This window comes from Salvelinus fontinalis, chromosome 1 (assembly GCF_029448725.1).
Source record: "Salvelinus fontinalis isolate EN_2023a chromosome 1, ASM2944872v1, whole genome shotgun sequence".
Taxonomy (NCBI): Eukaryota; Metazoa; Chordata; class Actinopteri; order Salmoniformes; family Salmonidae; genus Salvelinus; species Salvelinus fontinalis.
Genome location: NC_074665.1, coordinates 17,022,558 through 17,034,865, shown reverse-complemented (window position 1 = coordinate 17,034,865; position 12,308 = coordinate 17,022,558).

Sequence of the window (12,308 nt, the reverse complement as noted above, 5' to 3'; positions counted from 1 at the left end):
TAGGTATTTTCAGAACAGCTTCACACTTCTTTGTCTCTCCAGTGGTCAGTTCGACCACACCGTTTACATAGTTGGCAGTTGGAACTCCGCAGCAAGAAATATGCCATTATTGTTGCTAGGCTACCAGTTACAGTGCTTTTAGCTTGTGGTTTGTGCGAGTCCTTTATCCAGAGGGAATACAAAAATGATTGTGTCTGAAAGAATGAAATGGATTGAATATTTGTAAAATTATTGAGCATATCCTCAAAAGCTCAAATAACTTATTTAGCATATCAAATTAAATTGAATTTATCACATGCTCCAAATACAACAGGTGTAAACCTTACAGTGAAATGCTTACTTACAAGCCCTAAACCAACAATGCAGTTTTAAGAAAAATAAGTGTTAAGTGAAAAATAGATAAGTAAAACATTTAAAATAAAAGTAACAAATAGTTAAACAGCAGCAGTAAAATAACAATAGCGAGGCAATATACAGGGGGTACCGGTTCAGAGTCAATGTGTGGGGGCACTGGTTAGTCGAGGTTAGTTCAGGAGGATGTGTTTCAATACTCCATCAAAGTTAAGGTTCCGTCTCCTTTGTGTTGGTGGCACCTCACTTAGCAATAGTTTTGGTGTTAAAAAGTACTTACAAAATATGTGTGTGTGCGTTTTATTACACACACACACGCACACACACATACAAACACACACACACTCGGTTCACTGTGCGTTACTGACAGACTGAAGCCCTGCCGCATAGCTCGTCCCTCGGGCTACATTCACAGGTGCGCGCACGCGTGCGTGTGTGTTTGGCAACTTAACCTCAGGTTGATATTTGACATTCATCCAACAGACACAAACATTGGATTTTTGGAACAAAGAAATAAGCTGTACCCAAAGAAACATGACATTTACTTGTAAAAAATAAGGCTTTCAGTGACGCAAGAACCTTGACGGGTTAAGATTGGGTCATAACCCATGGGCGGTTAAGGTTAGGGTAGGTGTTAGGTAAAGGTTAAAGAGGTTGGAGATGCAACAGTGTGACAGTAGAAATTCAGCTCCATCAATCATCATCCTCTTCCTCATTCCTGCCCTACTTCCTACTCTACTTCCTGCTCCTCTTGTTCCTCCCTTTGTCTAAGCCAATTAGCATTTTAGCAGCTCACGCACTAACATTTACTACCTGCTGACAAGGAAAAACACACATGCATGCATTCACAGTGCACACAGACACAGGCAATCTCGCATACACAGGATTAGGGAGTAACTGATTACATGTAATCTGATTACAAAAAACTGTAACTGCAATCAGTGAAATTACCAGCAAAAATATACTAATCAGATTACAGATACTTTTGAAAAGTATTGGACTACTTTCAAATTGAGAAAGGATGTTTGCAGGGGGACAACATTGACAGCTTTTTGTTTTCTCATTGACATTCAAATCAGCATTAAAAAAAGGTGCAAGTTTAAGTTTGTTCCACCTGAGAGAGTCTGACCACAAATCAGAGACCATTATGATGACACACCAAATGATGACCACCAATCAGAGATCGCTATGATGACACACCAAATGCTTTTGATGAATCCTTTTTGTCTTCTTCTAATTCCTCTTAAGGGGAAAGTAGAAATCCAAAAGTAATCAGATTACGTTACTGAGTTTGGGTAATCCAAAAGTAATCAGATTACGTTACTGCGTTTGGGTAATTGAAAAGTAATCAGATTACGTTACTGAGTTTGGGTAACCCAAAAGTAATCAGATTACATTACTGAGTTTGGGTAATCCAAAATTAATCAGATTACGTTACTGAGTTTGGGTAATCCAAAAGTAATCAGATTACATTACTGAGTTTGGGTAATCCAAAAGTAATCAGATTACATTACTGAGTTTGGGTAATCCAAAAGTAATCAGATTACGTTACTGAGTTTGGGTAATCCAAAAGTTACGTTGCTGATTACAACTAGTAACTGTAACAGATTACATTTATAAATTAACCTGCCCTGCACAGACACACAGTCCCCCCCCCCCCCCCCTGTACTCTGTCTGGTGTATGAATATATAGTGTGGTCAGATGTATATATTTTCTTGTTTTTCTATCCTTCTGTGGACCTTGGGGGATTTCCGGTATCCATGACGATAATAACACAAGCCTGCACACACACACACGCACATTTGTTTTACTATCCTTTTGGGAACCAAATATTTTTTCCCATTCAAAATTATATTTTCCCTAACCCTAACCCCAAATCCCTAACCCTAAACTCCTAAACCATGTGTCCTCCAAAACACCACCCCGTGAAGCTTCATGACACACTGCACGCTTAACCCAGAAGCCAGCCGCACCAATGTGTGGGAGGAAACACCGTACAGCTGGCGACCGAAGTCAGCGTGCACTGCGCCCTGCCGCCACAAGGAGTCGCTAGAGCGCGATGGGACCAGGACACCCCAGCCGGCCAAACCCTTCCCTAACCAAGACGACGCTGGGCCAGTTGTTTTAATATCCTTCAATTTAACACACACACGTTTGTTTTACTATCCTTGCGGGGAACAAAACAATTATTCCCATTAAAAATGATATTTTCCCTGACCCTAACCTTAACCCTAACCCCAAGCCCCTAACCCTAACCTTAACCCAAACCCAAACCCCTAACACTAAACCTAACCCTAAACTCCTAAACCTAATCCCTGACCCTAACCTTAACCCTAACCCCAAGCCCCTAACCCTAACCTTAACCTTAACCCAAACCCCTAACACTAAACCTAACCCTAAACTCCTAAACCTAATCCCTGACCCTAACCTTAACCCTAACCCCAACCCCAAGCCCCTAACCCTAACACTAAACCTAACCCTAAACTCCTAAACCTAATCCCTAAACCTAACCTTAATTCTAACTCTAATTGTAACACTCACACACACACACACACACACACACACACACACACACACACACACACACACACACACACACACACACACACACACACACACACACACACACACACACACACACACACACACACACACACACACAATCATTCAGTTGTCTTTAGATTGTCTTTAGAGTTTCTACTGTGGGTTTAAAGGGGCATTCTACAGTTGCTACATCACATTTTGGACTGTTAAATTAATGAATTATTGACATTGATTCTTGAAGAATATAACTTGTAAATGCCTCATGAGCTTAGTTCAACTGTCAAACCCAAAATATAAGCGTTTTTTTGATGTCAATGTTTCCAAACAAAGTCAACGTAAACTAACACTATAGCCTCAAAACACAGTTAAAACTATAGTTTTGATCTCATGGATGGTCAGTCACTGCATCCATAGGTATGAATTTGAGAGGGGTTATATTACTCAAGCACCGACCCTGTTTACCAAAACAAATGGCTTTTTTATTGTATGAACTGAAGGACACAGATGTGGGGCAGTTGACGGTATACACGTGCATGCATGTGCACACACTGTAGACACGCACAAACACACACACAGAGGGATTAAAGAGAGGAAGTGGGTGAGTTCCGGCTGAACTCCTAGATATTACAGAAAGCAGGGATTGTGTTGTCGACGGAATGGGAAAGAGGGCCAACAATTGTTGTCCTTGCCCCCACAGCCCCTTAGCTCTTCCTCAGACAAACACGTAGATATTGGAAATTGATTTCAGCACAGTCACAGCTGACCGACTCATTCACAGGCACCCTGCCTACTCTAGCACCGAAGAATGTGTATATGTGGTTACGTCTGCACTTGTTTGTGTGTGTGTATTCATGGGGAGAGAGGGCGTCGACCCTAGTTCTTACTAGAGGTTAGAACAGGTCAGCAGTGATTATGTTTTGGAAATATTCCAGTCTTGTTTTCGTACCCACCAAAGCAAAGAGACGGTAATTTCAGATTAACACTGATGCTACAAATCTCTGTCTTCTACTCATTGTCTTAAATGCAGCTTTGCATACTATAGAATACACGCACAAGAGGGTTCCTCAGGGTTTCTTTGGAAAGGGTGATGGTTCTATTGGGAACCATACTGACTCAAATAACCTTTTGGGTTTAAAAAATGTGGGGGATTATAATAAATTATAATAAAATGTGTCTCTTTATAATATATGCGGGCATAGTTTGTTCACAGCACTTTTTGTGCAACCGTGAGTGAGAGTGTCATTCCATTTGATCTAATCTGTTACATTATTACATGTTGTATATGACTATAGCCAGTGACAGTGTCCTGTGAAAGACTTGTGTATGGCCTTGAGAACGGTTGACAAAATCAGTCTTAATTCTCTCGTCAGGATCAAAAGGCTTTACAAAGAACCTTTCAGATTGAAAAAGATTCTTTATAGAACCTGTAACGGGTGTCGTAATCCTCCTCCTCAAACGAGGAGAGAAGGATCGAAAGACCAAAATGCAGCGGGTTGTGAATACATAATGAATTTTAATAAACAAGACGAAACTAAACACACGAAGAACACTTGATACTTTACAAAACAACAAAACGAAGTAAACAGACCTGGACACGAACTTACATACAACGTGAAGAACGCACGAACAGGAACAGACTACAAATACCTAACGACAATGAAACAGTCCCGTATGGTGCGCACATACACTGACACGGAAGACAATCACCCACAAACAAACAGTGAGAACACCCTACCTTAATATGACTCTCAATTAGAGGAAAACGCAAAACACCTGCCTCTAATTAAGAGCCATACCAGGCAACCCAAAACCAACATAGAAACAGAAAACATAGACTGGCCACCCAAAACTCACGCCCTGACCATCACACACATACAAAACAACAGAAAACAGGTCAGGAACGTGACAGAACCCCCCTCCCTCAAGGTGCGAACGCCGGGCGCACCAACACAAAGTCCAGGGGAGGGTCTGGGTGGGCATCTGACCACGGTGGTGGCTCAGGCTCCGGACGCTGTCCCCACACCACCATAGTCACTCCCCGCTTCTGTATCCCCCTCCCAATGACCACCCTCCAACTAAAACCACCTAAATCAGGGGTGTCAAACTCATTCCACGGAGGGCCTAGTGTCTGCAGGTTTTTGGTTTTTCCTTTCAATAAAGCCCTAGACAACCAGGTGTGGGGAGTTCCTAACTAATTAGTGATGTTAATTCATCAATCAAGTATAAGGGAGGAGCGAAAACCCGCAGACACTCGGCCCCCTGTGGAATGAGTTTGACACCTGTGACCTAAATGAAGGGGCAGCACCGGGATAAGGGGCAGCACCGGGATAAGGGGCAGCACCGGGATAAGGGGTGGCAGGTCCTGGCTGAGGGACTCTGGCAGGTCCGGGCTGAGCGACTCTGGCAGGTCCGGGCTGAGGGACTCTGGCAGGTCCGGGCTGAGGGACTCTGGCAGGTCCGGGCTGAGGGACTCTGGCAGGTCCGGGCTGAGGGACTCTGGCAGGTCCGGACTGGGTGGCAGCTCCGGACTGAGTGGCAGCTCATGACTGTAGGGCAGCTCATGACTGCAGGGCAGCTCATGACTGCAGGGCAGCTCATGACTGCAGGGCAGCTCATGACTGCAGGGCAGCTCATGACTGTAGGGCAGCTCATGACTGTAAGGCAGCTCATGATTGTAAGGCAGCTCATGACTGTAGGGCAGCTCATGACTGTAGGGCAGCTCATGACTGTAGGGCAGCTCATGACTGTAAGGCAGCTCATGACTGTAGGGCAGCTCATGACTGAAGGACAGCTCATGACTGAAGGGCAGCTCATGACTGAAGGGCAGCTCATGACTGGAGGGCAGCTCATGACTGAAGGGCAGCTCTGACAGCTCCTGACTGGCTGGCGGCTCTGGCAGCTCCTGACTGGCTGGCGGCTCTGGCAGCTCCTGACTGGCTGGCGGCTCTGGCAGCTCCTGACTGGCTGGCGGCTCTGGCAGCTCCTGACTGACGGACGGCTCTAGCGGCTCCTGACTGACGGACGGCTCTAATGGCTCGTGGCAGACGGACGGCTCAGAAGGCGCTGTGCAGACGGATGGCTCAGAAGGCGCTGTGCAGACGGATGGCTCAGACGGCGCTGGGCAGACGGATGGCTCAGACGGCGCTGGGCAGACAGATGGCTCAGACGGCGCTGGGCAGACAGATGGCTCAGACGGCGCTGGGCAGACAGATGGCTCAGACGGCGCTGGGCAGACAGATGGCTCAGACGGCGCTGGGCAGACAGATGGCTCAGACGGCGCTGGGCAGACAGATGGCTCAGACGGCGCTGGGCAGACAGGCAGTGCAGAAGGCGTTGGGCAGACGGCCGACTCTGCCCTGCTGAGGCGCACAGTAGGCCTGGTGCGTGGTGCCGGAACTGGAGGTACCGGGATGACGGCACGCACTTCAAGGCTAGTACGGGGAGCAGGGACAGGGCACACTGACTTCTCGAAGCGCACTATAGGCCTGGTGCGTGGTACCGGAACTGGAGGTACCGGGCTGAGGGCACGCACCTCCGGGCGAGTGCGGGGAGAAGGAACAGTGCGTACAGGGCTCTGGAGACGCACAGATGGCTTAGTGCGTGGTGCCGGAACTGGAGGCACTGGGCTGGAGGCACGCACCATAGGGAGAGTGCGTGGAGGAGGAACAGGGTTCTTAAAACGCACTGGAAGCCTGGTGCGTGGTGTAGGCACTGGTGGTACTGGGCTGGGGCGAGGAGGTAGCGCCGGAAATACCGGACCGTGTAGGCGTACTGGCTCCCTTGAGCACTGAGCCTGCCCAACCTTACCTGGTTGCATGCTCCCCGTAGCCCGTCCAGTGCGGGGAGGTGGAATAACCTGCACTGGGCTGTGTTGGCGAACCGGGGACACCATGCGTAAGGCTGGTGCCATGTAAGCCGGCCCAAGGAGACGTACTGGTGGCCAGATATGTAGGGCCGGCCTCATGACATTTGGCTCAATGCCCAATCTAGCCCTACCAGCGCGGGGAGGTGGAATAACCCGCACTGGGCTATGCACCCGTACAGGAGACACCGTGCGCTCTACTGCGTAACATGGTGTCTGCCCGTACTTCCGCTCTCCACGGTTAGCCTGGGAAGTGGGCGCAGGTCTCCTACCTGCCCTCGGCCCACTACCTCTTAGCCCCCCCCCAAGAAATTTTTGGGTAGTATTTGCGGGCTTCCAGCCTTGCTTCCGTGCTGCCTCCTCATAAAGTCGCCTCTCCGCTTTCGCTGCCTCCAGCTCCGCTTTGGGGCGGCGACACTCCACTGGCTCTGCCCAGGGTCCTTTACCGTCCAGGATCTCTTCCCATGTCCAATCCTCCTTCTCCCACTGCTGCTGTCGTTGCTGTCCGTTAACCCGCTGCTTGATCTGGGTTTGGTGGGTGATTCTGTAACGGGTGTCGTAATCCTCCTCCTCAAACGAGGAGGGGAGAGAAGGATCGAAAGACCAAAATGCAGCGGGTTGTGAATACATAATGAATTTTAATAAACAAGACGAAACTAAACACACGAAGAACACTTGATACTTTACAAAACAACAAAACGAAGTAAACAGACCTGGACACGAACTTACATACAACGTGAAGAACGCACGAACAGGAACAGACTACAAATACCTAACGACAATGAAACAGTCCCGTATGGTGCGCACATACACTGACACGGAAGACAATCACCCACAAACAAACAGTGAGAACACCCTACCTTAATATGACTCTCAATTAGAGGAAAACGCAAAACACCTGCCTCTAATTAAGAGCCATACCAGGCAACCCAAAACCAACATAGAAACAGAAAACATAGACTGCCCACCCAAAACTCACGCCCTGACCATCACACACATACAAAACAACAGAAAACAGGTCAGGAACGTGACAGAACCATTCTCCATAAATGTTCTATAAAGGGTTGTAACCAGCCCCAAAAAGGGTTGTAACCATTGGGGAACCCTTTTCTTGGTGGTATTTACAGTATAACCTTAGGAAAGGGTTCTTTATAACATCATTATATATCGCATCAAAAAGGGTTCCTCTAAGGTTACAAGCCAGAGAACCCCTATCTGGTACTATTTACAACCATCATTTTTTTGTGTGTAGATCATGGTATCCTCCTGGACAGACTCCAGAATTGGGTTGGCCTCTCAGGCTTAGTGCTGAACTAGTTTAAGACACATCTGACTGACAGAGACGATTTTGTTGCCCTGGGAGACCATGCCTCAGGAAAACTAGAGATCTCATGTGGCGTACCTCAAGGATTGATTTTGGGCCCTATACTTTTGAGTTTTTACATGTTATCCCTTGGCAGCGTTATTAGGTACGCCAATGTTACACAGCTGTATTACTCTGTGTCCTCAGATGGCGATAGCCCGATAAACACCCTGCTTGAATGTATCTCTGACATAAATATATGGATGGCACAAAACTTCCTACAGCTGAACAAAAACAAAACAGAGGCTCTGGTTATTGTTGCTAAGAGCCAATTCAGAGAACTTGACAGCACTTTTACAATCCCCTGGCACTAGATACAACCAACCAGGCTAAAAACCTAGTTGTGATTTTAGACTCTGACCTACATTTTGAGGCCCATTGTGCCCACATCTGTAATGCAACAAAAATCAGCTTTTTATCACTTAAGAAATATTGCCAAAGGGTGTCTGTTTCTCTGCTGGGCCAACACTGACAGACCAAAGCATGCTTTTATCACTAGCATTTTTGCAATGCTGTCCGGTCATCCCAAAAACAACATTAACCAACTCAATTCAGAGTTCAGCACCACGTGTCCTTACAAAGACCAGAAGGAGATCACACCTAACAGGTATTTGAAAGTCTCTAAATTGGTTGACTGTTAGTTTTAGAATTGATTTTAAAATTGCTATATCGATTTTTTTTACGCACTATGTGGCCTTGCACCCAATGGCATATCTGCTTTTAAGATACAGTATATGCCCAGTCGATCCCTCAGGTCCTCTGTGTCACGTTCCTGACCTATTTCTGTTAGTTTGTTGTATGTGTTAGTTGGTCAGGACGTGAGTTTGGGTGGGCATTCTATGTTTTCTGTTTCTATGTTGGTTTATGGGTTGCCTGGTATGGCTCTTAATTAGAGGCAGGTGTTTGGCGTTCCTCTAATTAATTAAGAGTCATATTTAGGTAGGTGTTTTCACAGTGTTCGTTGTGGGTGGTTGTCTCCTGTGTCTGTGTATGTCGTTGCGCCACACGGGACTGTTTTCGGTTTGTTTGTTTTTCGGTTTATGTAGTCTGTTCCTGTTTCATGCGTTCTTCGTTATATGTAAGTTCTTATGTTCAGGTGCGTCTACGTCGTTTGTTGTTTTGTTAGTGTATAGTCGAGTTCGTGTTTTCTTTAATAAATAGTGTCTTCAAACTCCGCTGCATATTGGTTCAATCCCTGCTCCTCCTCTTCTGATGAAGAGGAAGAGGAAAGCCGTTACACTCTGGGTTAGGCCTTTTAGCCGTTCCAAAGGTCAGAAGAAGAATGTTTGGTGAGGCCACTATAGTTCTTGCCTTTGGAACAGCCTACCGGAGGATCTGAGTGCTTCAGAAACTGTCGACATGTTCAAGAATGAACAAAATGAATGAATAAAACACACCTTTTTAGCCGTGCTTTTACTTAGAGTGCTTTTAGTCATACTATCTCTTTTATTTATACTGTATCTTACTTATTTGTATTTATTTTAATGTGTTAGTTCTCAGTGTTGTTTTACTATTGTTTTACAATTTTCATTTGTCTAATTTAGGAAATATATTTTGTTTTTGTCTTTTGCACCTTTAGTTATTTTATTTATTAAGCACTTTGAAATGCATCCTCTGTAAGAAATGTGCTCTATAAATCAAGTTTAATTTGATATGTTTAATGACCTTTGACTCCTCAGACTGTAGAGGAGTGGAGGAGGAGGGTTCAGGTCATGTCGGAATACAATTGTATCTGAAGGTAATAGAACCCTCAAACGTCCACTGTGTTCTATTGGTTAGACAATGGAAGTAATATAAACCATTATACAACGGGTGGGTCTAATCCTGGACGCTGATTGGTTAAAACGGCGTTCCAGCCGTTGTCTATTCCACAAGTTACCATCGGCTAAAGCTATGCCATTGAAATGCTTATTAACTCTGTTCCATCTGACTGCCCAATCCACTGTCTCATCAGCCCAATCCACTGTCTCATCAACCCAATCCACTGTCTCATCAACACAATCCACTGTCTCATCAGCCCAATCCACTGTCTCATCAACCCAATTCACTGTCTCATCAACCCAATCCACTGTCTCATCAACCCAATCCACTGTCTCATCAACCCAATCCAGTGTCTCATCAACCCAATCCATGGTCTCATCAACCCAATCCACTGTCTCATCAACCCAATCCACTGTCTCATCAACCCAATCCACTGTCTCATCAACCCAATCCACTGTCTCATCAACCCAATCCACTGTCTCATCAGCCCAATCCACTGTCTCATCAACCCAATCCACTGTCTCATCAACCCAATCCACTGTCTCATCAGCCCAATCCACTGTCTCATCAGCCCAATCCACTGTCTCATCAGCCCAATCCACTGTCTCATCAGCCCAATCCACTGTCTCATCAGCCCAATCCACTGGATCATCAGCCCAATCCACTGTCTCATCAGCCCAATCCACTGGATCATCAGCCCAGCCAGGAATTTTCTAAACTTGATCTCCACTGTAAAAAGCATCTATACATTATCTGGCATTTCTTTTAGACTAGCAATTGGTTTTCAACAGCAGAGATTTGTATTAACCTTGCTGTCTGTCTCTCTGACATTTGCAACATTGTTTCAATATTGAAATTCGATCACCAGCTGTCCCATAGTAATGAACGTAGGCAGGCAGCTTTTCTCAGCCAGTCGAAATCATGAATCAGCGTCATTTTATGGGTATAAACAAAGAAATGTCAATAGAAAACTGGCAAATCAAAACAAAATACAGCTAGTTTGCAGTCTTTCCAGCTTCAGTTAGAAGTGATTATTGTGTTAGCTGTGTTGTTGGCTAGCTCCTCTGAACAACAGTGTTCTGATGAGAGAGCACATTTTCCATGCCAGTTGAAATCGCGCATCATTCGCTCATTCTTGTGAATCTATCCAAAATAAATGTCACTAGAAAACAGCTTAAACATGCAAATGCAGCTACTGTTGTTATTTTGACTGCACTGATTGACGTGACTGTAAGTTAGCCATAGTTGGCTAGCTAGCAAGCAAGGGATAAGAACGTTGCCAGCCAGTATGGCAATGGAACATTTAGAACGAACGACTGGCCCATAGACAAAAATGCTTAACGACTGGGTCGCATCTCTGGCTACCGAACCGACACAACAAACGACCAGCCGGCTTGGGTAGCAACCCTAGATTTGTGTCAGGACAGTATCTCTTGGAAGGATAAAATAGTATGAATAAATTCATCAAAATAATGTTTTTAATGAAAATATGGCAATCATTATTTGAATATGTTGGTAACCTGGTGCATAAAAGTGGTAATGTTTTTGAAGGTGGTGTTTGGAGTATAAATTGGCACGGTTTGCCAGTATACACCAATATATCCTCCGAACACCGGCTTCTCGGGCATTATAAATTCACTGAGTTAATCAAGAGTCTTTCGAGGGAGAGAGAGACATAATCACAGTTTTTGTTAAAAAACGCTTTATAGATATGCCATTATTTGATATTTCACAGCTTTATAGTCATGTCATGATTTGATCATTTGATATTTCTCAGAAGTAGTGTGCACATATTCAACAATTTCCTGGGATCCCAGTTGCTGGGTATAAATATGTAATATAAAATGAATATCAATTCTTAGAAATACATTAACATGGTTGTCTACGCTCCGGGCTAGTCTCCCTCTACAGACTCATGGTGCAGTGAGAGAGACTAGGTTTCAGCTGCCTATACCTCATTTACTATCAGCCTGACGAAGACCTATTGGGTGAAACTTTCAATTAACTTCAAGTAACTATATAGGAACATTTAACATATATTACAGTAACTATATAGGAACATTCAACATATAGTACAGTAACTATATAGGAACATTCAACATATAGTACAGTAACTATATAGGAACATTCAACATATAGTACAGTAACTATATAGGAACATTCAACATATAGTACAGTAACTATATAGGAACATTCAACATATAGTTCAGTAACTATATAGGAACATTCAACATATAGTTCAGTAACTATATAGGAACATTCAACATATATTACAGTAACTATATAAGAACATTCAACATATAGTACAGTAACTATATAGGAACATTCAACATATAGTTCAGTAACTATATAGGAACATTCAACATATAGTACAGTAACTATATAGGAACATTCAACATATATTACAGTAACTATATAGGAACATT